This window comes from Schistocerca serialis, chromosome 8, assembly GCF_023864345.2.
Source record: "Schistocerca serialis cubense isolate TAMUIC-IGC-003099 chromosome 8, iqSchSeri2.2, whole genome shotgun sequence".
NCBI classification, from domain to species: domain Eukaryota; kingdom Metazoa; phylum Arthropoda; class Insecta; order Orthoptera; family Acrididae; genus Schistocerca; species Schistocerca serialis.
Window position 1 is genome coordinate 569,010,014 of NC_064645.1, and position 26,900 is coordinate 569,036,913.

Consider the following 26,900-nt stretch of genomic DNA (forward strand, 5'->3'; position numbering starts at 1 on the left):
AAGGAGACAGAGATGATATAAAAACTTCAGACTTCACATCCTGCTTGCTATTATATATAGTACAGTTACTAAAACTGTCACCAACTGCGTGGAAAAGTAGTTTAATCAGGCAAACGAACAAATTGGCATCAAAATCGAATACAGCACAAATGGCCGTATTTACTTAATACATTTCTTTATTTATTACGATATTTCGGCTATTACCATCACCAAATTAAATCTTAAATGAGTTCTAAATTTTGATATGATGAGGGTCCCTATAAGCAAACAAATCCACAACGATCGCAGATGGTATTTGAAAGGTACGGGGGAAAACCGGGTATTCATTTTTCTTTTCTAAATGAGTTTCAAGTGCCATTAGATTCTCCATCGAAATGCCTGTGTTTTAGAGATACGAAACAGATATAGAAACAGATTAGTTATGAGTTTACTTAACATTCGGCGTATAGGGAACGAAGAAGAGTAAGTCATCTAACTACAAAAGTGGAAATGCGATAGTTGAAATGCTCCGTTCGGGGTTATCCATTCGGTTTCTTAATGTAGGTTCTAATTTGAATGTTGTGTAATAAAGTGTGTTGTTCTGTTGAGATGTACACTTTGGAAAATTATGAGCTTGGTATTCTACAAAATGAGCCCAAAAATATGGACAAACTGGCTGGATGATAGATGGTGGCAAGAAATTGGGATTAAATTTACATGAAATGGGGAATGCTTGCAAATGTCCCTGTCTTAAACACCGTGAAGTCGCCTATGAAGCCGAAAGATTTGAAATAATACGCAAATTCAACAGCCTAGAAACATACAGTAATCAGAATGTCTTATTTTGGGAAGGTTAATAACACTCGTCAGTGTTAACAATCGAAGAGCAGGTCAGAAAAAAGAAGTTGCAAAATTATCAGGTGCTGTAGCTGCTTATAGGGTTCGATTTTCTGTGGGATCCGACCATAAATTCTGTTGTGGCGTAACAAGCCTGCTACGCCACACTGGGAAGGGAGCCGAAAGAAAGGCACGCGTACACACACGCCGACCGGCTCAATTCTGGAACAGGATAACTATTGAATGGTAGCAAGAAAAGTACGTAGCTGCTTTATACTTAACTTTTAATCTTTGTTGGTTTACACGTTCATCTGGAGACATTTATACGATAACTCTCAAAGTAGGTAAGGCTAATGGCGCCTTGCTAGGTCGTAGCCATGGACTTAGCAGAAGGCTATTCTAACTGTCTCTCGGCAAATGAGAGGAAGGCTTCGTCCGTATTGTCACTAGCAATGTCGTCGTACAACTGGGGCGAGTGCTATATCGTATCTCGAGACCTGCCTTGTGGTGGCGCTCGGTCTGCGATCACACAGTGGCGACACGCGAGTCCGACATGTACTAATTAGACCGCGGCCGATTTAAGCTACCACCTAGCAAGTGTGGTGTCTGGCGGTGACACCACAAATTCTGTACACCAATTTGTGCAAAAGCGTATTGTGCAGTACGTGGTATCACGATAAACAAATTGGAATATGCACCGAAGTACCAGAAAATGAAATAGTCAATTAAAGGTTCTTGACAATATTCGTTGTCAAAAATATGATATTGCCGATGATTATGATGATGTGATTAATTTCTTCTTAGCTATGCAAAACGCTCCTTCATTAAGGCAGCTTTAATAGTGCCTGTTGTAAGTAGGCTGTTTAGGTTTTTATGTTGGTAACGCCACGTAGCGCTCTGAATGTAAATCACTGACTGTGCTGTGTGCAGTCTCTGGCTGGATAGCATTGTTGGAATATTCGCTGTTGTAGTGTTGGGCAGTTGCATGTGAACAGCGCGTAGCGTTGCGCAGTTGGTGGTGAGCCGCCAGCTGTGGTGGATGTGGGGAGAGAGATGGCACAATTTTATGAGCGGACGATCTGGACGTGTGTCCGCCAGTAAGTAAATTTGTAATACTGGTTATCATTTTTGAAACACCCTGTATATACAGGGTGTTACAGAAAGGTACGGCCAAACTTTCAGGAAACATTCCTCACACACAAAGAAAGAAAATATGTTATGTGGACATGTGTCCGGAAACGCTTACTTTCCATGTTAGAGCTCATTTTATTACTTCTCTTCAAATCACATTAATCATGGAATGGAAACACACAGCAACAGAACGTACCAGCGTGACTTCAGACACTTTGTTACAGGAAATGTTCAAAATGTCATCCGTTAGCGAGGATACATGCATCCACCCTCCGTCGCACGGAATCCCTGATGCGCTGATGCAGCCCTGGAGAATGACGTATTGTATCACAGCCGTCCACAATACGAGCACGAAGAGTCTCTACATGTGGTACCGGCGTTGCGTAGACAAGAGCTTTCAAATGCCTCCATAAATGAAAGTCAAGAGGGTTGAGTTGAGGAGAGCGTGGAGGCCATGGAATTGGTCCGCCTCAACCAATCCATCAGTCACCGAATCTGTTGTTGAGAAGCGTACGAACACTTCGACAGAAATGTGCAGGAGCTCCATCGTGCATGAACCACATGTTGTGTCGTACTTGTAAAGGTACATGTTCTAGCACCACAGGTAGAGTATCCCGTATGAAATCATGATAACGTGCTCCATTGAGCGTAGGTGGACGAAACTAAAATGAGCTCTAACATGGAAATTAAGGGTTTCCGGACACATGTCCACATAACATCTTTTCTTTATTTGTGTGTGAGGAATGTTTCCTGAAATTTTGGTCGTACCTTTCTGTAACACCCTGTATATACAGGGTGTTTCAAAAATGACCGGTATATTTGAAACGGCAATAAAAACTAAACGAGCAGCGATAGAATTACACCGTTTGTTGCAATATGCTTGGGACAACAGTACATTTTCAGGCGGACAAACTTTCGAAATTACAGTAGTTACAATTTTCAACAACAGATGGCGCTGCAAGTGATGTGAAAGATATAGAAGACAACGCAGTCTGTGGGTGCGCCATTCTGTACGTCGTCTTTCTGCTGTAAGCGTGTGCTGTTCACAACGTGCATGTGTGCTGTAGACAACATGGTTTATTCCTTAGAACAGAGGATTTTTCTGGTGTTGGAATTCCACCGCCTAGAACACAGTGTTGTTGCAACAAGATGAAGTTTTCAACGGAGGTTTAATGTAACCAAAGGACCGAAAAGCGATAAATAAAGGATCTGTTTGAAAAATTTCAACGGACTGGGAACGTGACGGATGAACGTGCTGGAAAGGTAGGGCGACCGCGTACGGCAACCACAGAGGGCAAAGCGCAGCTAGTGCAGCAGGTGATCCAACAGCGGCCTCGGGTTTCCGTTCGCCGTGTTGCAGCTGCGGTCCAAATGACGCCAACGTCCGCGTATCATCTCATGCGCCAGAGTTTACACCTCTATCCATACAAAATTCATACGCTGCAACCCCTCAGCGCCGCTACCATTGCTGCACGAGAGACATTCGCTAACGATATAGTGCACAGGATTGATGTCGGCGATACAGATGTGGGCAGCATTTGGTTAACTGACGAAGCTTATTTTTACCTGGACGGCATATGGGGAACCGAAAAGCCCCATGTTGCAGTCCCATCGTCCCTGCATCCTCAAAAAGTACTGGTCTGGGCCGCCATTTCTTCCAAAGGAATCATTGGCCCATTTTTCAGATCCGAAACGATTACTGCATCACGCTATCTGGACATTCTTCGTGAATTTGTGGCGGTACAAACTGCCTTAGACAACACTGCGAACACCTCGTGGTTTATGCAAGATGGTGCCCGGCCACATCGCACGGCCGACGTCTTTAATTTCCTGAATGAATATTTCGATGATCGTGTGATTGCTTTGGGCTATCCGAAACATACAGGAGGCAGCGTGGATTGGCCTCCCTATTCGCCAGACATGAACCCCTGTGACTTCTTTCTGTGGGGACACTTGAAAGACCAGAAACAATTGAACAGCTGAAGCAGTACATCTCATCTGCATGTGAAGCCATTCCGCCAGACACGTTGTCAATGGTTTCGGGTAATTTCATTCAGAGACTACGCCATATTATTGCTACGCATGGTGGATATGTGGAAAATATCGTACTATAGAGTTTCCCAGACCGCAGCGCCATCTGTTGTTGAAAATTGTAACTACTGTAATTTCGAAAGTTTGTCTGCCTGAAAATGTACTGTTGTCCCAAGCATATTGCAACAAACGGTGTATTTCTATCGCTGCTCGTTTAGTTTTTATTGCCGTTTCAAATATACCGGTCATTTTTGAAACACCCTGTATATGATGACTTTTGAAAATTATTAAGGTAAATACGAAGTTTGTTGTCTATCAAAATCTTTCACTTGCCTTCGTAGTTAGAATCTTTTATTTAGCTGGCTGTAGTGGCGCTCGCTGTATTGCAGTAGTTTGAGTAACGAAGATTTTTGTGAGGTAAGTGATTCATGAAAGGTATAGGTTATTGTTAGTCAGGGCCATTCTTTTGTAGGGATTTTTGAAAGTCAGATTGCGTTGCGCTAAAAATATTATGTGTCAGTTTAATGTTGGTCAGAATAAGTAAAGAGAGTAATGTCTGAGTACGTTCAGTTTTGCTCAGCTGTTTGAAAATCAAATAACGTAGAGGTTTATTTGCGCAGTAATTCATTAATTTTTCAAAGGGGATGTTTCACTGTTTACAATGTTTGAACTTGGATTTTTAAGGTCACGGTCTACAAACACGACGCTGTTTGTCTTCTCTCGATAACGTAACGAGATTGCTATGGCACTGTTTTTACGCTGCGTTTTCACCAATCGCCACGGCTGGAGTAAACACACAAAGGCTGCATGTTTTCCTTTCCTCTTCGGTATCAGGCCAACGTGGGGTCGTTCAGATATGGGAGCAGCCGTTTAGTGACGAGATGTGCCGTCGTGCTGTCGGACGCACGGGTAGTGGTTGACATGCAAAGTGAATGTGTGTGTGTGTTTGTGTGTGTGTGTGTGTGTGTGTGGTGGGAGGTATCTGAGTAGCGGAGGGCGGACAGAGATAATGGTGCGGGAGGTAGAAGAAAGGGAAGGGGATGGAGTGACGTGTCCTGGCCTGGACGTTCAGGTCAGGTTTTCGCTGGATTCATACCGTCAATTCAGCGATTTCCATCCTTTTTGCCTGTGCAGTTCCGGTTCATTTGTTGAATTTTCCATCGCTCTGATTCCTTACCGGCATAGCCTGCTTGCTGGCCTCAGCAGCGTATAGCGGTTAGTTGGAGATAATCTAATCCTTTTTCCTCTACCGTTGCACTCACAGTTTATGTCCACATTCGTCTTCTGCACTTTCTGAACTGCTACTGTGCTTAATGGGTATCCTGGGGAGTAGTCGCCCCATTTTTATAAGCGGTGTTGCAACGGGTTTCAGTCATATGTAACAAACGGAATGCAAAAATTTGTGCTGAATAATTCAGACAATGTTGGAAGGGTAGAAGCGTTTAGTGACTGGGGAGAAATCACAAAAGGAGTCCTACAGGGTGCACTTTTATTCCTTATATATATAAATAATCTTCCACATAACATTCAACAAGCAGAATTTTTTTTTTCAGACAATGCTAGTGTCGTAATACATCCTATCAGAGAGAAAGCCACAGAAGAGATTGTTAACGACGTTTCTGAAAGAGTAATCTGCTGGTTCTCTGAAAATGGGTTCTTCCTAAATTTTGAGATAACACGTTGTATTTAGTTCGTTGCAACAAATTGTCGTACCAACAATTGATTTACAACATGAACAGGAGTGAGGATATAGCGAGGAATGTTCCAGATTTTGTGTGAACACGCTGAACTGGAAGAAGGAAATTACTGATCTTCTTAAACAGTTAAGTTGAGCTATTTTTGCTCTTCGTTTTATTGCTAGTCTTGGAAACAAAACGAACGAACCTCCTTACGTATTTTGCTTATTTCCAATCAATAATATCTTATGGAATAGTTCTCTGGGGTCACTTAGCCCTTATAAAGAAAATATTGGTAGCACACGAGCGAGCAGCAAGAATGATGTATGGTGTTCCCCCGCCGTCGTCATGTAGATACTTCTTCAAGTAGTTAGGAATTTTAACTAGATCGCTACAATACATATTCGCCAATGAAATTCGTCGTAAATAATTCATCACAGCTCGGGAAGAATAGTAATATCCGTAGCTACAACACTAGAGGAAAAAATCGCCTTTATTTCCCTTTGCTAATGCTGCCAGTGGATCAACAAGGAAGTCAATATGCTGCAACAAAAATTTTTAGGTTATTTGCCAAGTAACATAAAATGTCTGACAGGTAGAAAAGCAAGTTTTAAATCTACACTAAAAGCATCTTTCCATGACAACCCCTTCTATTCCATGGACGAATTTCTGTTTAAAACCTGGTGACCTAAAAAACATCTTGTCTTTAAGTGTAGTTGCATGACTAGGACCAAACACAATCACATATACAATTTCTATACGAATAAACGTATATAGCAATAAAGGAAACAAAAGAAAAATTCGGAGTAGGTATTAAAATCCATGGAGAAGAAATAAAAACTTTAAGGTTCGCCGATGACATTGTAATTCTGACAGAGACGGCAAAGGACTTGGAAGAGCAGTTGAACGGAATGGACAGTGTCTTGAAAGGAGGATATAAGATGAACATCAACAAAAGCAAAACGAGGATAATGCAATGTAGTCGAGTTAACTCGGGTGATGCTGAGGGAATTAGATTAGGAAATGAGACACTTAAAGTAGTAAAGGAGTTTTGTTATTTGGGACGCAAAATAACTGATGGTCGAAGTAGAGAGGGTATAAAATGTAGACTGGCAATGGCAAGGAAAGCGTTTGTGAAGAAGAGAAATTTGTTAACATCGAGTATAGATTTTAGTGTCAGGAAGTCGTTTCTGAAAGAATTTGTATGGAGTGTAGCCATGTATGGAAGTGAAACATGGACGATAAGTAGTTTGGACAAGAAGAGAATAGAAGCTTTCGAAATGTGGTGCTCCAGAAGAATATTGAAGATTAGATGGGTAGATCACATAACTAATGAGGAGGTATTGAATAGAATTGAAGAGAAGATGAATTTGTGGCACACTTGACTAGAAGAAGGGATTGGTTGGTAGAATATGTTCTGAGGCATCAAGGGATTACCAGTTTAGTATTGGATGACAACGTGGAGGATAAAAGTCCTAGAGGGAGACCAAGAGATGAATACACTAAGCAGATTTAGAATCGTGTAGGTTGCAGTAGTTACTTGGATATGAAGAAGCTTAAGCAGGATAGAATAGCATGGAGAGCTGCATCAAACCAGTCTCAGGACTGAAGACCACAACAACAACAACAATTTCTACGAACTGTCTCGTTCCACGACAGTTCGATAAAAGAATCGTTAAAATGGTCTATGGAACAAGTAACTAAATAAGTAACTAAAGCTGATCAGTTGCCTTCTTGAGGTGCTGCTGCTTGTGCTGTTTTATTTACTCGCTGCCTGGACCCACACCACACCGGAATGGTGGGGTCGGGCCGCTATTTACAACCGTTTAAGACTCCCGGAGCACTACGCTCTTTGATCCTCGTTTGTCGTTCATTTGTTTTTTTACGAGTCCTCTCTGTCATTCTGTAAGACGCAAGTGCTCTCAGTGTTTCCCATGAGACGATCGGCGAGATATAATCTATGCCTGATCCGAGCCTTACTTGAATTGAAACCTCTGTCGCGGTTTATTGTGTGTTTCTACGTTTTTTTTTTTTGCTATCATCATCATGTACATTTTCACGTTAGACGTCTTTGCCCGCAGGTCAAAGCAGATTGTGCCATCCTCTTCGTGGTCGTCCTACCCTTCTTCTACACTTTGGTCTGTAGGCATTGATTTTCCTAGGAATCCGGCTTTGACGCGTACGTAGTACATGCTCATGTCATTCCTTTCTAAGCTGTTGAATCTTTTCCTACTGTGCCTAGAACACATAGCGTCAACGGCCTTTCTGCAACACCATTTACCGTCAGATCACTGAAGTTAAGCGTCGTCGGGCTTGGTTAGAACTTGGATGGGTGACCATTCGGGTCTGCCGAACACTGTTGACAAGCGAGGGTGTGGTTGGTGGTTGTGAGGCGAATTGATGAGCTATTTGGCTGATAAACAGCGGCTCACACAGAAGCTGACTATGCTTGGGAGAGCGATGTGCTGATCACATGGCCCCCCTCATCCGCATCCAGTAAAGACTGTGGTCTGACGATGACACGGCGGACGGTCGGTATCACTGGGCGTTCAAGGCCTGGTGGGAAAGAGTTTGGCTTAGAACGTGAAGCTCCTCCCTTACAATTATTCATCTTTTGGTTTTTCAATTTGTATCCTGACAAAAGTCTTAGAAGTCTTATCTCTGCCGCTTCAATTCCAATAAGCTACTCTCGATTATAATTTTAAATCTAACAAGGAGACATCACTAACACGACCTCATATTTTAAGGGGGGATACGCATATTTACAAGATACCAGCCGCAGCAATCAACCCCGCGCTACAATGTGAGGCGTAATTTAGATAATACGCACTTAGGACCTTCTGAATGTACAGCACTTAAATTCTGCTCCTGCTGTGACAATAGTAACATGCTTCCTTCACTGTGTCAAATTGCGCGGTTTCCAACCTCTAGCCAATGCCAGACACATGTTTTCTTTGAACATTTTTACGTTGTTTTTCACAAATGTAGTGTACATGCGTGAAACGAATGAGTGTGTCATTAAAGGAATAGCGAAGAGCTACGTCATTATCAACACCACTGATGTATGTCATTTTCTTTGAATTTTAAAGCTGGAAGTCTTAAAGGGAAGTACATATGCAGGAGATGTGCTACTCTTCAAAGGACACGATTAAATTGTAAATCGACAATAATTAACTTCACTCAAACTAACAAGATTTGTGAGTCAGTAAAAACTGGAAAAAGTTGAAAGAAGAATTCTTAAGTAAATACTGGGACCTAGAACTAATAGTGGTGTCAACACAAATTGAGATCAGATAACTCTGTTTGAAAATGAAAAATGTAACTGACGTAATGAGAAAAAGAAGATTGCAGTTTTATGAACGCACATATCGAATGGATAGTAGCAGACTAACCAAGCAGATCTTCAACTTGCTAAACAGTTGCAAATTCAAACCAGCATGATTCACCAAATTTTACAAAGATATGAAAAACACAGTAGTCAGAATGGACATAAAAGATAACAGCACAAAGACCAGATTTCAGAAAAGAGGGTTGTACAGAAAGGAGGAAATGGATCCAGGAAGAATAGGAATTAGATGGAACGTAGTAGATAACAGAACAGTTTTTAGCAAGCAACACAAAAGACCGGATTCCAGAACAGAGAGTTATGCAGAAAGGAAAAGTGGACCCAGGGAGAAAAGGAACGACACTCTAGAAAGACGAAGGAATCTGGGGGCAACGAGAATTAAACACAAAGACGCAAAAAGCAAAGTTGATTTTTGTACCCTCCAAAAGGGTTATTCGAATAAATAATAATTCTTCAGTTGCCTAGGTTTACTCATTTTGCTTTCTAGGCATATATATAGTTTCAGAATATCGATGCGCGAATATTGTCAAATAAAATTATTCGTATATGTTCGTGAGGTTGGTATATTACGTACCGTACTTGCATTATGTACCAGTTTTTTGCGCAAAGAAACATGCGTTCGCTAACAAGATTTCGTAACAAGATTGGCAGATGCGTTCTCCTGCTCCCTTGCTCTAAAGATCCCGCGTGTGGGAGGCCTCTAGTTGCCACTCGGCTGTTCAGTATTTCGCGATCGAGCGTTCGCCTGTTGCAAGAAGGGGAGGGGGGGAGAGGGCAAAGGGAGGGGAGGGGATGGAGCGAGTGACAAACAAATGGTGCGCTCGAAATGTAAAAACTGTAGCCTACATACAAAACGTCAGAAATACGTACTAGCAGAATTATGGCCCAAATTTTCGAGCGTCGTCGATTGCTGGAACTGATATCTTGCAAGAGTACTTTTTTATGCTTAAAATATGTCTAATTGGTGATGTTTCCTTCTAAAATGTTCTTTCCAACTAATGGCAATCACTTCAGTTTTCTTGTCGCTCTGGTCAAATTATATTGCTTTGTGGTTACATAAAAGGTCCATACAGCTCATCGTAGGTTGTCTCAAGTATACACCGGTAGCAGAAAATTGGGGTTTGCTCCAAGATTCTGATCTTGTCGTATTTCATTTCGTGATAACACCCGAAGCAGTGCTCGGCGATAGCTCATTTGCCCGGTTGTTAACGTCAAGCGTGTCGCTGATGTTTTCGTTTTTCTCCTCATCTAGTTTAATACTTCATGGGCCTCCATTTTGACGTTCAGTTTATTGTAAACCTTATTTTTGTTACTTATTACTTTTTTTGTTGACTCCCAAGGCAGATTCTTTACTCATTAAATTTGTCATTCCGTTCCACACGTTTTGTATTTCTTCCATATTTTCATTGAGAACAGCAGTGTCATCAGTGAATCATATAAGTAATATCCTTTTTCCTGGATATTAATATGTCCTTGAATATTTCTTTCATTTCTTTCATTGCTTCTTCAATGGAAAAGTGGAGTATAAGACCTCACCCTGGACTGTTTACTGTTTTTAATCTGAGAGCATCGTTTTGGTTCAAATGGCTCTGAGCACTATGGGACTCAACTGCTGAGGTCATTAGTCCCCTAGAACTTAGAACTAGTTTAACGTAACTAACCTAAGGACATCACAAACATCCATGCCCGAGGCAGGATTCGAACCTGCGACCGTAGCGGTCTTGCGGTTCCAGACTGCAGCACCGTTAACCGCACGGCCACTTCGGCCGGCCGATCATCGTTTTGATCTTTGTTTCCTATTCGTTCTTATACACGTCGGACCTCATGCTGCTTTCGCTATAATCTGCTACTATTTTTCTTTTCAAAAATCTCGCACCAGTATACGTCGTCTAACGCTCTTCTAGATCGACAAATCCTATGAAGGCCTCTTGATTCTCCTGAATTCTTGCATCCATTATGAAGCACGTCGCCTGAACAGCCTTTCTGGCACCTTTAACTTTCCTACAATCACCATCTGACAGTTCCTCACTTTCCTGTTCCATTCTTCTGAACATTACTTTGTCAGAAACTTGGATTCTTGATATGTTAAGCTGTTTATGCGATAGTTCTCGCACTTACCTACCCTTGAAATCTTAAAGATTGTGTGGATTATGATTAACTGAAATTCTGATGGTATATCTGCAGTATCATAGATTCTAAAAACCATACTGAATATTTGTGAGGTTTCTGCTTCCCCAAGTGGATTTTGATATCCAGGAGGAATGTTATCCAACCCATCTTCCTTATTTGGTCATGAGTCTTCTAAAACCCTGTCCACCACTAATACTAAGCCCCCTACGTCTTCCAAATTGAATCTAATTTCTTCTTCTCTCACGTCATCAAATAGTTCCTCTCCAAAGCAAAGACCTTCAATTTAGTTTGTCCACCTATGTGCCTTCCCTTCCGTGTTTGATAGTTTGATTGCTTTTGCACTCTTTATGTTGATTTCTTTGCTTTTAATTTTACCAAAGATTATTTTAAATTTTCTAAATGCTGAGACTTGCCTTCCTTTTCGATTTCTTCACATTTTTAGTGTAGCGGTATCGCTTTAGCTTCGCTGCACTTCCTCTTCATTTAGTTTGTAAGTGATTATCCAGCTATATTACAGCGTTTTTCGTAATCTTTTGTGGTTTATTCTTTCATTAATCATTTAACATATTTCGTCTGTTACTTCGCCGTTAACTTTCTTGCCAGATGTGCACAGAATTTATGGGGTTATATTACATCAAACCATTAAGGACACAATGCCACCGTAATGGTACTACTGATCATAGGCAGAGTGATCCATTTATCTTGAACATCCCAAATAGCTTTTCGTCCAGAAGCAAAACAGGAAATTTTTCTTGTGTTTCTATTTACTGAACGTCATCTCTGGTAAAGTGAGCAGTTACTTTACCGTAGCCAGAGCCAAAGTCAGTTTTGTGTTACTGTTTTAATAACCACATGTTTACTTGAATGCTATATTGTGATTCTTCGTGAACAGATCTTGATGAGAGGAAGTGGATTACCCGATAAAAGTACTGCTATTTAAAAAAGACAATGGTTCTTGATATATCCATAAGGAACAAAGTTATAGTAGTAGTAGTATGGTATTCTGCCTTACGGCAGGTCTTGTCACGGGTTGAGCCTCTTCCACTTTTGTCTGTCCATAGCCAGTCTTTTCATTTCTGTATATTTGTCTCCTTTGATATTGTCCACTATTTAATATCTTCTTTTTCCTCTTCCCATTTTTCCCTCCACTATTCCTTCTATTCCTTCCTTCAATAAACAGTCGCTCCTCAAATAATGTCCAATTCAGTTCCGTTTTCTCTTTCTGATTACTTTCAGCATGTTTCTTTCTTCTCCAACTCTTCTTAATACTTCTCCATTCCTTAATCGGTCTTCCCATTTCACTTTTTCTATCCACATCTCTAGTGCCTCCAATCTTCTTTCATCCTCCTTCCTCAATGTCCAGGTCTCCGCACCGTACACTGCAAGGCTCCAGATGTAACGCTTGGTCTTTTCCTCAGATCTTTGTTTAGTGGTCCACAAAGTAATTTCTGTTTCCTCTTCAATCCTTATTTTGCCATTGCACATCTTTTCCTAATTTCTGTTGAGAAATACATATAATCCATTATTAAACTTCCCAAGTAATTGAAGTTATTCACTTGCTCTATTTCCTCTCCCCCTATTTTCATAAGGCTTTTTCTCCGCTTTCCTCTAATTACCATTCTTTTCGTTTTCTTCTTGTTAATCTTCATTTCAAATTCTTCTAATTTTGTGTTTAGGTCATTTAACATTTGTTCCATCTCTCTTTCACTCTCTGCCATCACAACAATGTGAGCTGCAAATCTTAGACACTCAACAAAGTTACAAGAAAGGCAATAATGATCCTTATTTTCCACCTGGTGCCTGAACATTTCCTTGACGCATTTATTTTGGTCCTAAACCGAATAGTTATTTCAGGTGGTCAAGGTCATATGATGCCCTGTTTTATACCTCGCGAAACACTATTTTGGGAATAAAAGTATGAAAATAATATCTCATTTACATGTATAAAAACAAACTACCACACTAAAATACATTGACGAAAAAAATTACAGCACCAAAAGATAATTATTGTAGAGTAATGAAATTTCGGGAATAAATTTATCTAGGTGACTTATTTAAGTGATTAACATTTCAGGGTCAAGGGTTAATGTAAGAGCGAGACAAGCCATTGAAAATCTGAAATGCTGGTATGTTAATGACCGTGTAAGTTCCACAATGTTGAATGCGAGTATGCAAACGTGCATGCTCTGTGTCGTACAGATGCAGTATGTCAGTTATGGGATAAATTTCCATGCCTGTTACACTTGGTATATCAGCACACAGACTGTTAATGCTGCTTGTGGATGACACTGTAATTGTAGAGAATGTTGAGGTACAACGGCGGTATGTGGGCGACCGTTATCCTGTTGGAAAATATCCCCTGGAATGCTGTTCATGAATGACAGCGTAACAGGTCGAATCACCATACTTACTACAGGATGAATGGGATAACCACCATACGAAATCGCAACTCATGGCATAACTCCAGGTGTAGGTTCTGTGTGTCTAGCATGCAGACCATTTGGTCCTCAACTGGCCTTCGCCTGACCAACACACGGCGATCACTGCCACCGAGGTAGAACCAGCTTTCATCAGAAAACACAATAGACCTCCATCCTACCTTCCAATGAGCTCTCCCTTGACACTTCTGAAGTTGCGAAAGACGGAGGTTTGGGGCCAGTGGTATCCATGATACAGGGCGTCAGGATTGGAGCTGTCCTTGAAGTAACTAATTTGGAACATTTCGTTGTGTCATTGTGGTGACAATTGGAGTTCAGTTTTCTGCTGCAGACGCAGTAAGATGCGCCAGAGCCACACCACAAATACGATTGTCCACCCTCTCGGCAGTGCCATGGGTCCGTCCAGAGCCCGGTCTTCTTGCGACCGTACATTCTCGTGCCCACCGCTGCCAGGAACCATGTACAGTGGCTGCATTCCTGCCAACTGTTTCTGCAGTATCAGAGAAGAAACATTCAGTTTCTTGTAGCCACATTACACGACCTTGTTCAAATTTAGTGAGGTTTTGTCGACTTAAGGGCATTCTTGACTAATATCAACTAAGCACGTCTAATCTCGAATGTAACGTACTCTCACGACCGTTACCGCATGTATCTACTCTTATCGACTGGTGCTAAATTTTAATTGACATTATCTTTCAGATGTAGAAACACTCCTACCAACTTTTGTTTACGTCACGCAATTCCTTCATGGCACTGTGATTTTTTTTCTCCGTTGCAGAAAGAACGATGCCCTAGAGTGCGTAAACGCGGGTATCGTATGCTTCATTTTGTCACGGTATCAGACAATTCACTTGTCAAGGCATCTACATCTCACAGTGTAGATTAGCAAATCCTTGTTGAAAGCCGGAGAGACAGACAGGGTGTGGATGGACCGGCGCCGCACTGCGGGCAGAGACCATCAGATTCGAATCGTGGTCCCCTAGCGCCGGCCGCGCGGTCATCAGCGGGATCTCATCGGCGTGGGCGGAGTGCCAGCCGGGAGGCAATCCATCACGCAGCTCCCGCTGCCGGACACTGACCGCGCCACGCCACTCTGCAGCACAGCACGCCGCGCGCCGCGGAAATGGAGCGCAGCCGAGATGCGATCAGCGTGGCGCCCTTCACACAACACAACACAGCACAATAGAGGCTTCGGCGGGCACCGTGTGCAACGTCCATTAATACTGCAGCACCAATAACGAATAACGAAATGTTACTTACTGTGCGAGTACAGTGTGGTAGGAAGAATACAATGAGAAATTTGTAGGTAGGGCAGTAGCAACGACTCTAATCAAGCCGAACTAAGCTTGAACGACAGATATGGATATAACAGGCTTAACCGGTCGCATTGGCTGGGGAGAGGGATGGCGGACCAGACGAGATATTTCCAATGTGTGACAGGTATGAGGGTGTAGGTTGGCAGCCCTGCGAGAGGGTGGCGGCGCTAGTTCCCCTGCGCGCACCTCACTACACCCCGCCTCACCCCTGTGGCGGCCAAAGTTCTCGTTTGTTTACGCTCGAGACCGAGTGCCACGTTGTATAGGGGACTTGTAGAGAGGACTGAGTACATAATATTTTGAACAGAATCCCATATCCTGAAACGTATCGTTTCCATTCTAAGACCATTTCATTTGAGATGTGTAACGCGTCCACGTCTGCTGAGGGAAACAGAAAAGTCTCAGAGCTGCTTGTCCTGCTATGCTGTAGGGTACACAGGATGATGTACATTACAACAGACGGTCACGTGATGTCCCTTAACGCCTGCCTTGCTGCGTGACCGATTCAGTGGCTGTGCGTCTCCGATACAGTAAATATGGTTCGGTTCACGTTTTCGGAAAACACAGATGAAATCTGGAATCGCAGGACAGAGCGGATCAGGTTGTGGAAAGGGGCCAAGATCAGTTACTGTTATTTATACAGGAACACACACAACTTTATTCCACAGACCAATGCACAGCTTTCTCTTTAAAACAACGAAGATCAGTTCACGGCTGAGGGTCCAAGTAACTTCTCCAGAACAAGTTTAAATGATTCCTTTTAAAACACCAGGATTTAGAGCAACGGCTGAAGGCCTTACTTGAGTAAAATTGCAATATCTTCTCGGTTTGAGGCCGAAATAATATTTCAGATCAGTTAAGGAAATTCCTCAGAAGCCGAGCATTTACAGTTTTCCGCTAAAGACCATATAAAGGAAAATTCTAATAAATTCTTCGGTTGAAAGTCCAATAACTTTTTTTTCACGTAATAAAAGAGAGGCTTCAAAAATAAGCTTTTATACAGTACAAGAAAAACATCTTAAGAAAACCTAAAGTATCTTGTCGGCCGAAGGCCCAAACAATTCCTCAAGAATAATTAAAGACCACCTTAAGATAAACATTTACAGAATATTGCTGAAGGCTGTTGCAAGAATTCAAGACAACTAAAGTGAAACCTTACAAACAAGGGTTTACACATTAAAACCACAGATTCTGAAACAAACACTGTTGAAGGCCTAATTACACAGCAACAAGAATTTCAAATAAAACACGGCTGGAAGCTTAATCTTAAAATAGTTGTCAAGATGTCGGCTGAAGTCCATGTAATAAACGTAAAACAGACAATATTAATACACGGCTGAAGTCCTGGCACAGTACCTGTGACCAAATAAAATGACAATCACAAACAACAAACAGTGGTGCTCCGAAGCTTTCCAAGGGTCGTCATGGGGAGGAAACTAACAACAGTTTAGGTGAGACAGGCAACCAAGCGTAACACTAAATAATCAGGTGGCAGCACAACCTAGGGACTGCTGAAGAACCAACCACCAACCTAATCAATTCCCTCTGTCGCAACCGACCAACTGCCAACTTTAGTCCGGAGACAGCATTCATTTGCTCAGTGGAAATCACAGAAGCTACACACCGTTCCACGTAAACACACTTGCACAAGAACTCGAACAATCGTAAAAGCAATCACTGAGGAACAACAAGGGCGAATCAATTCGACACACAGAGTGTTTCCACAAGCGGTCGGCGACCACATACACGTCGTCTGATGAGAGAACCGAGCGAACGACCGACCCAGGTCGTTCCCACTAAAGTTACGTGTGTCGGAAACGGTCAGGCGAGTCTTGGCTGTCCGAAGCTGACTGCAGCTCCAACCCGACTCAAGTCAATGCACGTTCGGAGACACGGCGACCTAGGCACACTGGCTCGGACCCAACCATGCAGAGGTAACTCGTACCCTTTGGCCACGACATCTCTGCCCAAGGAAGGAACCGACCCACGTCCGGAAAGATGACCAACTGACGAGGTCCAAATACACGTCGCCCGATGAGACGACCAACCAACGGTCGTCCCGCTCCAGTCTCCTTCCATCGGACAGTTCATGTATGTCGCCAGCGGTCGGTGAGCACTGGGTGTCCTCACCTCACTGGCGCTCCGTCCTCGACTTCACTGCTGGTACGTCTCCCGACTGACTCCACTGCTGGTTCGTCCGCAACTGACTTCCAGACACACGACGACCCGGAAATACTACCGGTCGCTCCAGAGACAGTACGGCAGTGCACTTATCGATAAGCGCTGCTGCTGCCACTCACGGGCAGGTAAGGCAGGAAGTCAGTGACGCCAGTAAATGGAATAAGAAAATGAGGCGGCAGTACGGTAAGAGGAGATAACAAACAATAAACGGGATGAATGCCAGCCGCGCACAGCTCGACAGACATGTTCCTTGTGTAGGGTGAAGCTCGAGGTAAGGGGAGGAAGAGCAGTGAGTCGTCTGTATCGTGAACGTTTTCCTCAACGCAGCACGCCATCGTACATGCTATGAGTCCAGCCGATTTTCAACAGTGCGTTGTCTACTCCACGTGTTTCCTGCACTGCTGCACCGGCGCACCCCAGTTTCCACGTCGCGTTCTGTTCACAGATGAATGCAAGTTCACTAGGGCCTGTGTTCTGAATTCGTGGAACAGTCATATCTTAGCAGACGAAAACCCTCGGGACAAGCATGTTCAGAGATTTCAGCATATTAACTAGCGGGCAGGTACTCTGGACGGTCATTTGACTGGGTCATACCTCCTTCCTCTCAAGCTAACTAGTCATGTGTACTTGATCTTCCTACAAAACGTGTTGGACCCGTTTTTGGAAGCTGTGCCACTGAATGTACTAAGAAAATGTGGTTTCAGTATGATGGTGCTCCACCTCACATCTCACTTGCAGTTCGGAGACATCTCGGCAGATGATCTGGTGAAAATTGGATGGCCCGAGGTATCCAACCGAAAACCTCCGCTATCCCTGGATTTAACTCCTATACACTACTTCTTGTGGGGTCGTATGCAAAGTTTAATTTACGAAACTTCTGTAGAGATAGATGAAAGATCTACTGGCACATCCACTGTGCTGGAAACTGAAGAGAAACTAGGTGGGTAGAGAGTGTGTACCAGAAAATGCTTTGTAGGTACAATGTATGTAACAACGTTGGAGGTTGACAAATCGAGCCGCCGTTGTAATGCAACAGTATTGTGTACGTACAGTATGCTGACTTATTTTTTGTTTTGGAATAATGTAAACGTGTGATGTTTAAATAATAATACGAACAAATATGCTTAAGTGATAAATGGATGTTACATTATGTTTCCTTTCGAACTGTTACCTAATAGCTGTACTGCATCATGCATAATTCATTTCGTCAAGCAGGAGTGGATGATTTAAACATATTAACTAAAACCGTCGTAGAACGGAAACGGTATGTTTACAAACATGGTTTCCTATTCAGACTATTATATACTCACCCCCCTCTACAAGTGCTAGAACTTTTTGCCTTGAGTCCAAATACTGATTTGAAGCAGCCCTCCAACCTACTTTCTCCTGTGCAAGTCTCTTCACGTCTGGGTAACTATTACAACCTACGCCTTTCTCTGAATCTGCTTACTTTATTCATCTCTTGATCTCTACGATTTTTACTCTCTAGGGCTAGACTGATGATCCCTTGATGCCACAGAATGTGTCCTACCAACAGATCGTTTCTTCTAGTCAGGTTGTGTCACAAATTTCTCTTCTCCCCAGTTCTATTTAGTGCATCTTCATTAATTACCCGATCTATCCATCTAATCTTCAGCATTCTTCTATAGCACCACATTTCGAAAGCTTCTATTCTCTTCTTGTCTAAACTGCTTATTGTCCATGTTACAGTTCCATACATGGCTAAACTCCATGAAAATACTTTCCTAAAAGACTTCCTGACATACATATGCTCGACGTTGACAAATTTCTCTTCCTCAGAAGCGCTTTTCTTGCCTTTGCCAGTCTACATTTTATATCCGTTCTAGTTCGAACATTATCTGTTATTTTCCTATCCTAATACCAAAACTCATCTACTACTGTAAGTGTTTCATTTCCTGATATAATTCTCTCAGCATCATTGATTTAATTCGACTACATTCCATTACTCTTTTTTTCCTTTTGATGATGTTCATCTTATATCCTCCTTTCAAGACACTGTCTATTCCGTTCAACTGCTCTCCCAAGTCATTTGCTGTCTCTGATAGAATTACAATGTCATCGGAAATCCTCGAAGTTTTTGTTTTTTCTCCCTGAACTTTAACTCATAACACGAATATGGAGTGCTAGAAGGTCGTAACGGGAAATTCTGAACATGTTGTAGATTCTGCACTACACGGTATCAGGGCATAATCATCTTGTGGGTGTTGTAAGCTCTTGATTACCTATTTTCCGTGTCTGTGAATTAAATTTGGAATTTAAGCTCCGTCTTCTGCAGAACACCTTGTATTTCTTTTTACGATTCCATACGTCAGCCGGTAAAAACGGAACGCTTACAGCATCACTTTTTCTCCGTTTCTCTATCTTTCCGTATGTTAAGACCCCATTTTTCAGGAACGAGTAGAGATATCAAGTTGAAATTTATGTGAAACAATTGAAGTTTCTAAGTAATGCAATCAAAGGATATACCTGTAACATCTTCTGATACAGGAAAGAATGATCAAAACCTACAGGTTGTAAGGGGACACCCTCCTTTAGCATTATTTTTCCTCAACGGAAGTAGTCGATACCAGAAATATTTTCGAATTTTGAAGAGGTTAATATTATCTCAGCTGTTTTTCTCAGAAATTTCGTATGATTTTGTACACAACGAATTATATTTCAAGCTAAAATGTATAGAAAAGAATTACTATATTTCCTTTGTTCCAATCGATATGTACTAGCTCTGAATGTAAAATTAAAATTATTTTTTTAGAAACATTTGAAATTACGAAATACATGGCACGCTTAAAATTTCTAATATTAATTACGCAATTTGGTGCTATTTATTATGTTTAGTTTTGGATTCATTTATAAAATAATACTATGAATAAATAGAAATTCATTTGTCAAGGAAATTTGTAAACTCTTTGCAATATTGTTATTACTGCAGAGTGAAGTAGTACTGGCATGCCTTTGATGTGATCGGACATGTTTTGGTATTTTGGAAGAACAATGTAATTTCGGTTGTGTTAATGTGAAAATTCAAAAGACAGAGGGATACAGAAAAATGTGAGAAAATATAGTGAAAAAATTGCAAAGGCTTACTTCGAAGTAAATTATGTCAATTGAAACCCTGAGACCCTAAAACATGAAAATTTCAGCTTCAAGAATTAGCCCCTAGACATGAAGAACTGGAGCCAACTACCAGAACAGAAGATAGAAAATAGTAACGACAACAACAACAAATTGTTAGAGGGGGAGATTACAAGGTGAACTCTTTATATACACATGTCGGGCCTGGAGGTCCAGCGTTAGTTTCGCCCCTAGTACCGAGCGTGAAGGTTGCGAGTCTACCGCCTCACCCCAGCGTCCCACTCGCCTGGACAGCTATTCCTTCGTGTTGTTTGTGTCTCCGTATGTGTGAAATCTTCGTTTGGTCCACAGCCTCAGTTACTGTGTGTGTGAGTTGGTAGTGGCGTATTCCTCTCATAACGACAACCACGGGTTGCAAGTGTGTTCTGAGAAAACGTACAATCACCTTTAGTTTCGATAAATCCACGCATTCTGTGCAGCCCCCATCTTTGGAGATTCATGACTGACTCGTTGATACTACTCACATAACGTCTGATCAGGTTGACATTGCCTACTTTGATTCTGATAACTATGTCTATTTCGTCAAGTTTTTGGGTCCACTCGGTTGATAAGCTGTTTTATCATGACGGTTTCCAAGTTCCGTTTAAGCACCACGATGTTTCGATAAGTATGGTGCTCCTTTCTATCACGGAACTGTATTATGTGGCTGTCAGAGTGCTGAATCCCCCGCCGGATTGTGGTGACATATTAATTAAGGAGGTTTTGCTCCCTTATTGTGATGGCAGCGGTATACGATGCGAACACTGGTCCACTTAACAGTGGTTGCAACATTACAGCGGAATCCGTTCAGCGGAGACGATAGTCAAACGTAGCATTCCTTCCCGTCTCCTGATCTGTGGTTACCGTATTCACCTAACGTATGGTGGTAAAGTGGGAACGTGCTTTCACTGCAACTAAAGTGGCAGCCTTCGATCCAGTTGCCCTTGGTGGGTAGTTATAACTGATGCTAGCTGATTTTGTTTCTATGCTCTCTGGCACCATGTCTTCCACAGGTGCAAAGGAACGACATAAGGATGCAAGGCTTATTGCTCCCAAATTTCTACCATTAGCCTCGCAGCACGGTCCTGAAATTGTTGCTGCCAAGCCGCAGCGTCTGCAGTGCAACATGATAGACGTCGTATGCAGGATGGTTAGGAGTCAGATACGTCTGCTTCTCACCCTCCCCTCCCTGAAGTAATTTTTGCGATTGCTGTATCTTGCAGTGCTGAGTCCTGCATGTGTGATGGGGCCAGTGGTTCGAAAATATCTGCTGAGGGCTCTACTGTTTCTCCTAGTGCTCCTCCAGCCGTTAGGTAACTCCTCCAGACCCACTTAAGGATCGAGGAGGTAGTTGAGCCTTCTGGTGGTCCAATGATTCAAAAGGACAGCTCCCCTAAATTTACCTGTTCCCTTGACATCAGCCATTCCAGTGACGTCGGAACGACCTACTGTTGTTACTCTCATGGAGGCGATTGGTGGCCAGGAAGTCCTACCTGTCCTGTCACCCCAGGTGTTGTGAAGCCTAGCCCCTCTCTTGCGCTGCGTTGCTGTGAACAATGCATCCAACCTGAGTGCGTAGTGGCTCATAGAAAGAAAAACATAAAACTTCCAGAGGCGGGGTTGCAAGGCTCCCGTCTTTGGTCTCGACACTGGTGTCGACCCTAGTGTCGAAAGGTGTGTCGACATAACGCTGCTGACGTAATAAAGTTGATCAGCGGATCTAATTTTGTTTCTTGTCGTTAAAATATACAGATTTATTCCTTTCTTTCTTTGAATGTTAATTAGATGGAATCAGAGCTGCGGCTCGCTTCGTTGTGCCAGTTTATCTATGATACCCGTGCAGATGTCGTATTTATACAAGGAGTTCTGTTTACTCGCTTCTCTCTCCCTTGTTTTCACATTGTGTTTATTGTGGCTCCCGAATGTTGCACGGAGACTGCCTTGCTTTTTATAGGGGCGGCATTTCCATTGAAGGGACTGATAATGGTGGAGCAATAGCATTTAATTTTCTTCACCTGAAGTTGATTCTCCTTTATTCGCCATTCTGTACTGGAAACACTTTGGACCATTCCTGATTTTATATGGAAGAGGTGGTTTATTTGTTACAGAAAAGCCTGCAGGGTATTATTTTGATAGGTGGTGATTTTAACAGTTGGTTTGTTTAAAGGAGGGGGGAAAGGGAACAATCTGTAAGGTCATCGGCCCCTTGTTCCCGGTAAAATAAATACACAAGAAGAAAAGGAAGGAAATGTGCAGCACAATAACAGGAGAATAGAAGAACGAGAATAACGACAGAAGGACAATCCACACTACTATGGACAAAACAGATATAAGCAAGAAACAGGTATGGTCGAAACATATCTCTCCCTGCAGTCCTGGTTCCTTAGTGTGATAAGTTGGCGAAAGCGAGCACGGAGACATTTAAAGGCTATCAGGCGGGGAAGTGGTCACTACAACACAGGTCGTCATGTGCTCTCCGGTGGATAGATGGGAGAAGTCCTGGATTGCAAATTGATAAATTAATGGCCGAGTAACTACCATGAGCGACAATGAAATGTGCGGCGGCCCCAGTATGTAAGAGGCGCACTTTAGATGGCGCAGATGAGGGGACTGATATCCCAAATGGTTGGGGGGGGGGGGGGGCGGGTATTGCTCCTGAAGTAGGTGGTTCAGGAGCAACAGGCAGGGAAGTGATCCCCACCATCAAGGAGGCAGGTGTATTCTTCTGGCTCTGAGAAGTGACTGGGGTTGGCGGAGTTGGTGGGGCTACAGCTTTTGTAGCAGCATTGTAAGAGGATGTAATGGGATGTAGGCGTTGAAATTCCCTCTTAGCCTCAGTGTAGGTCAGTCGATCCAGGGTCTTATACTCCATGATTTTCCTTTCTTCCTGGAGAATCCTGCAGTCAGGCGAGCAAGGCGAATGGTGCTCTTCACAGTTGACACAGATGGGAGGTGGAGCACATGGAGTATTGGGATGTGATGGGCATCCACAATCTCGACATGTGACGCTGGAAGTACAGCAGGAAGACAAATGGCCGAACTTCCAGCATTTAAAGCACTGCACTGGGGGAGGTATATAGGGATTGACAACACAGCGGTAAACCATCACCTTGACCATCTCAGGTAATGTATCACCCTCGAAGGCCAAGATGAAAGCACCAGTAGCAACCTGATTATCCCTTCGACCCCAGTGGACACGCCAAATGAAATGTACACCTCGCCACTCAAATTGACGAGCAACTCATCGTCAGACTGCAAAAGAAGGTCCCTGTGAAATATGAAACCCTTGACCATATTTAAGCTCTTATGCAGCGTGATGGTTACAGAAACATCCCCCAACTTGTCACAAGTTAGTAACGCCCATGGTTGGGCAGAGGATGCTGTTTTGATCAAGACTGACCCAGATCTCATTTTGGACAAACCCTCCACCTCCCCAAACTTGTCCTCTAAATGCTCAACAGATAACTGAGGCTTCATCGTCATGAAAGATTGCCCATCAGCTGTCGAAAATAAGGGTACTGGAGCGAATAAGAGCTGCTGCCGCCCTTAGCATGATGTTCCTCCCATCGCGTGGCTGGGGAGGGGAAAGATTTTGGGTAGTACTTCTGTGTGCTGAACTGAGCCCGTGAATGGTTAGAGACTGCTAGTGTTTGACCACCAGCAAGAAATGATGTACTACACTTCATCGCATGTCATCCACCCTGTTGCCACCGACTATGACCAGGGGCGATCCCCACGGGCGCCACCTGGCCACAGCAAAGGCCACCTGGCAGGATGGCTATTGCTGCGAGTCCCAATGCCCCAGGGTCTCCTCCTCAGCATACGTCGGGAGTTGACGGCACAGGCATCAGCAGAGCGATCCTGTGTAGTTAGGGAGCTACAACCAAGAGGGTATATGGCGGCCCCATCACAATAGACTGGCTACCGTGCAGGATATCAGGTGCAACTAAGCAAACAAGTCCATTATCAACGTCAGCGTAGGAAACGCCAATGCGCAGTTGATCCAGGAGTGTGACCTTGCCCAACAGTTGGAGAATAAGCAGAAGTGCAGATCCACGTCGACGAAGGATGTGATAGCTCTCAGCGCTTGATGGACATATTGCACCATGTAAGGCGCCCTTCCCCAAATGGCTCGCTCTTCGGGAAAATTTTGAGAAATGGAGGTCAAACCCTACAGAGGACCATCACATAAAGGCCGAAACGAGTAAGACTCCTTTTAGTCGCCTATTACGACAGGTAGGAATACCTCAGGCCTATTATAGCCTCTGGACCTGCAGGGGACGATATTACCTGTGTTTTGCATCCTGTAGATCAGTATCCCAATTTTAATTTCTGTCTGGAATTGCAAGATTTGATTCGTTCCTTCGGATTGCAAGATTTATGGGTCTGTAAATATCTGACTCTTGTCAAATTTATCGATACTATTTTTAGCAGTAGGCTTGACAGATTTATTTATTTTATGGGATGCGTGATAGGACTTTGGCTGTCGGCGTCATCCCCGCCAGCTTCAAATGTTCAAATGTGTGTGAAATCTTATGGGACATAACTGCTAAGGTTATCAGTCCCTAAACTTACACACCACTTAACCTAAATTATCCAAAGAACAAACACACACGGCCATGCTCGAGGGAGGACTTAAACCTCCGCTGGAACCAGCCACAAAGTCCATGACTGCAGCGCCCCAGACCGTTCGGCTAATCCCGCGCGGCCCCGCCAGATTCTCGGACCACTGTGCAGTGATGATGTACTACACTTCAGTCACAGTGGGTGAAACTGTTTCGATCGCCTTGGATGCTGGATGTGGCGCACTTGGAGGATCCCTCTCTCGGTGTAGTGTATTGGGAAGTGTCCATTCAACTGCGCGATACGCCTCCATTTTGGACTGGTGGGTTCAGCTGGCAAAGCTGAGGCTCTGACAGACGTTGATATGATTCTGCGCCAACAGAGAGCGGGAATTTCGGGGGACCCAAGAATTTAACTGCTGTCTTTTACGTGACATTTATGGAAGTGCTCACAACGGTCCCCAACGGACTGCAGACGTCAGGAATGTAAAGGCGCAATTGTTACGGTTGGGGCAATGCCAGATGCAAGGATTAAGGATATGATCCAAACCATGCTACTTGGTAGTGGAAAAACTGATTTCGCTATACCATCTGATTCGACATCAGAGCCGGCCGCGGTAGCCGAGCGGTTCTAGGCGCTTCAGTCCGGAACCGCGTTGCTGCAACGGTCGCAGGTTCGAATCCTGCCTCGGGCATGGATGTGTGTAATGTCATTAGGTTTAAGTAGTTCTAAGTTTAGGGGACTGATGACCTCAGCTGTTAAGTCCCATAGTGCTTAGAGCCATTTGAACCATTTCGACATCAGACTCGTCGTCGACGTGCGTGTATTGTGTCTCTCAAGAGCGACGACGGCAATATTGTGACGGCATAGAAGGACATATTGCATGCTCTACATCAATTCTACGTAGGGCTGTATGAGATACATGTTGCTATCGATACGTCATCTGGTTTGTTTGTTCGGGCTCTGCATCGTACTAGACCTACACCTGCTCATAATACTGCATTTTTAGATGCTTTTTAATGTGACAATATCTATGACTTTATTGTCACATTTCCTTCTCGTAAGTGGCCGGGTCTGAATGGCCGGCCAAAGAAGTTTTTGGTGTGTTTTTGTCCTTTGCAGGGTTCTTCTTTTACATTGCTTTTGAACGAAGTTTTGAGAGGGGGTCTTGTACCCAACTAATTTGAAGTTGGTTAAGTCGTCTTAATTACTAAAAGTTCTGGCCAGGCAACACATGATAAATTTCGCGTCATTAAATTTTGATGAGACTGCGGAGAGGGCGGTGAATAGTCAGCTGTCTGCATTGTTGGAGACAGTTGTTGCTGGCCATCAGAGTTGTATATCTGGTGGTACTATACTGATCAAAGCAGTTGAATGTCGTGATGACTTATCGATGGACGCTGTTACTTCTGATCCTGGTGCTATGGCATTGTTCGATCGACCGGGTCAGCCACAGCTTCCTGTTGCAAGTACTGGAAGCCGTTAGGATCACAACTGACGCGCTCAGAGTCTTGTCTAACTTGTTTATAGGAGTCCAAGCTTCAGTGGCTGTCAGTTGCCAAATGACGTTCCTGATTAACATCTGTAGGGATTATCCTCAGGGAATTACACTTTCATTGTCATTTTTCTATCACGTGAGTCCTCCCTTCTTCGAATGACGATGGACATTCTTGGGCGAGACGATAAGGTTCGTGCATACGTGGACGATGTGATGGTGCTACTCCGTTCTTGTGCTGAGGTTCCGTTAGTCAAGGCTACGTTGGATGCCTTTTGCCTTGTATCTGATACCCCCATCGGCGAAGGCAGATGTCGGTTGGTCAAATTACTGGGTTTTAATAATGTTGCCATTTCTTGTATGTGTAATAAAACGTGGCGATAATGTTTATGTGAAGTTTGGGATGTTACCATAGATTAACACAAAAGAAACAATGTTCATTCACAATCTAATTATTTCATACCACGTTTTACAACACGTTACCAGCATTCGGATAACCTTCCTCCAGTTTGTTGATTGTTTTTTTACCGATTTAAGTGCAAAATATCGAAAATTAAACAAAGTGCAATTAGGCTGGTATACGTTTTGCAAGTAATTATACGTATTATATACCGGAACTTCAAGCGCTGATAGAAAGCACCGAAG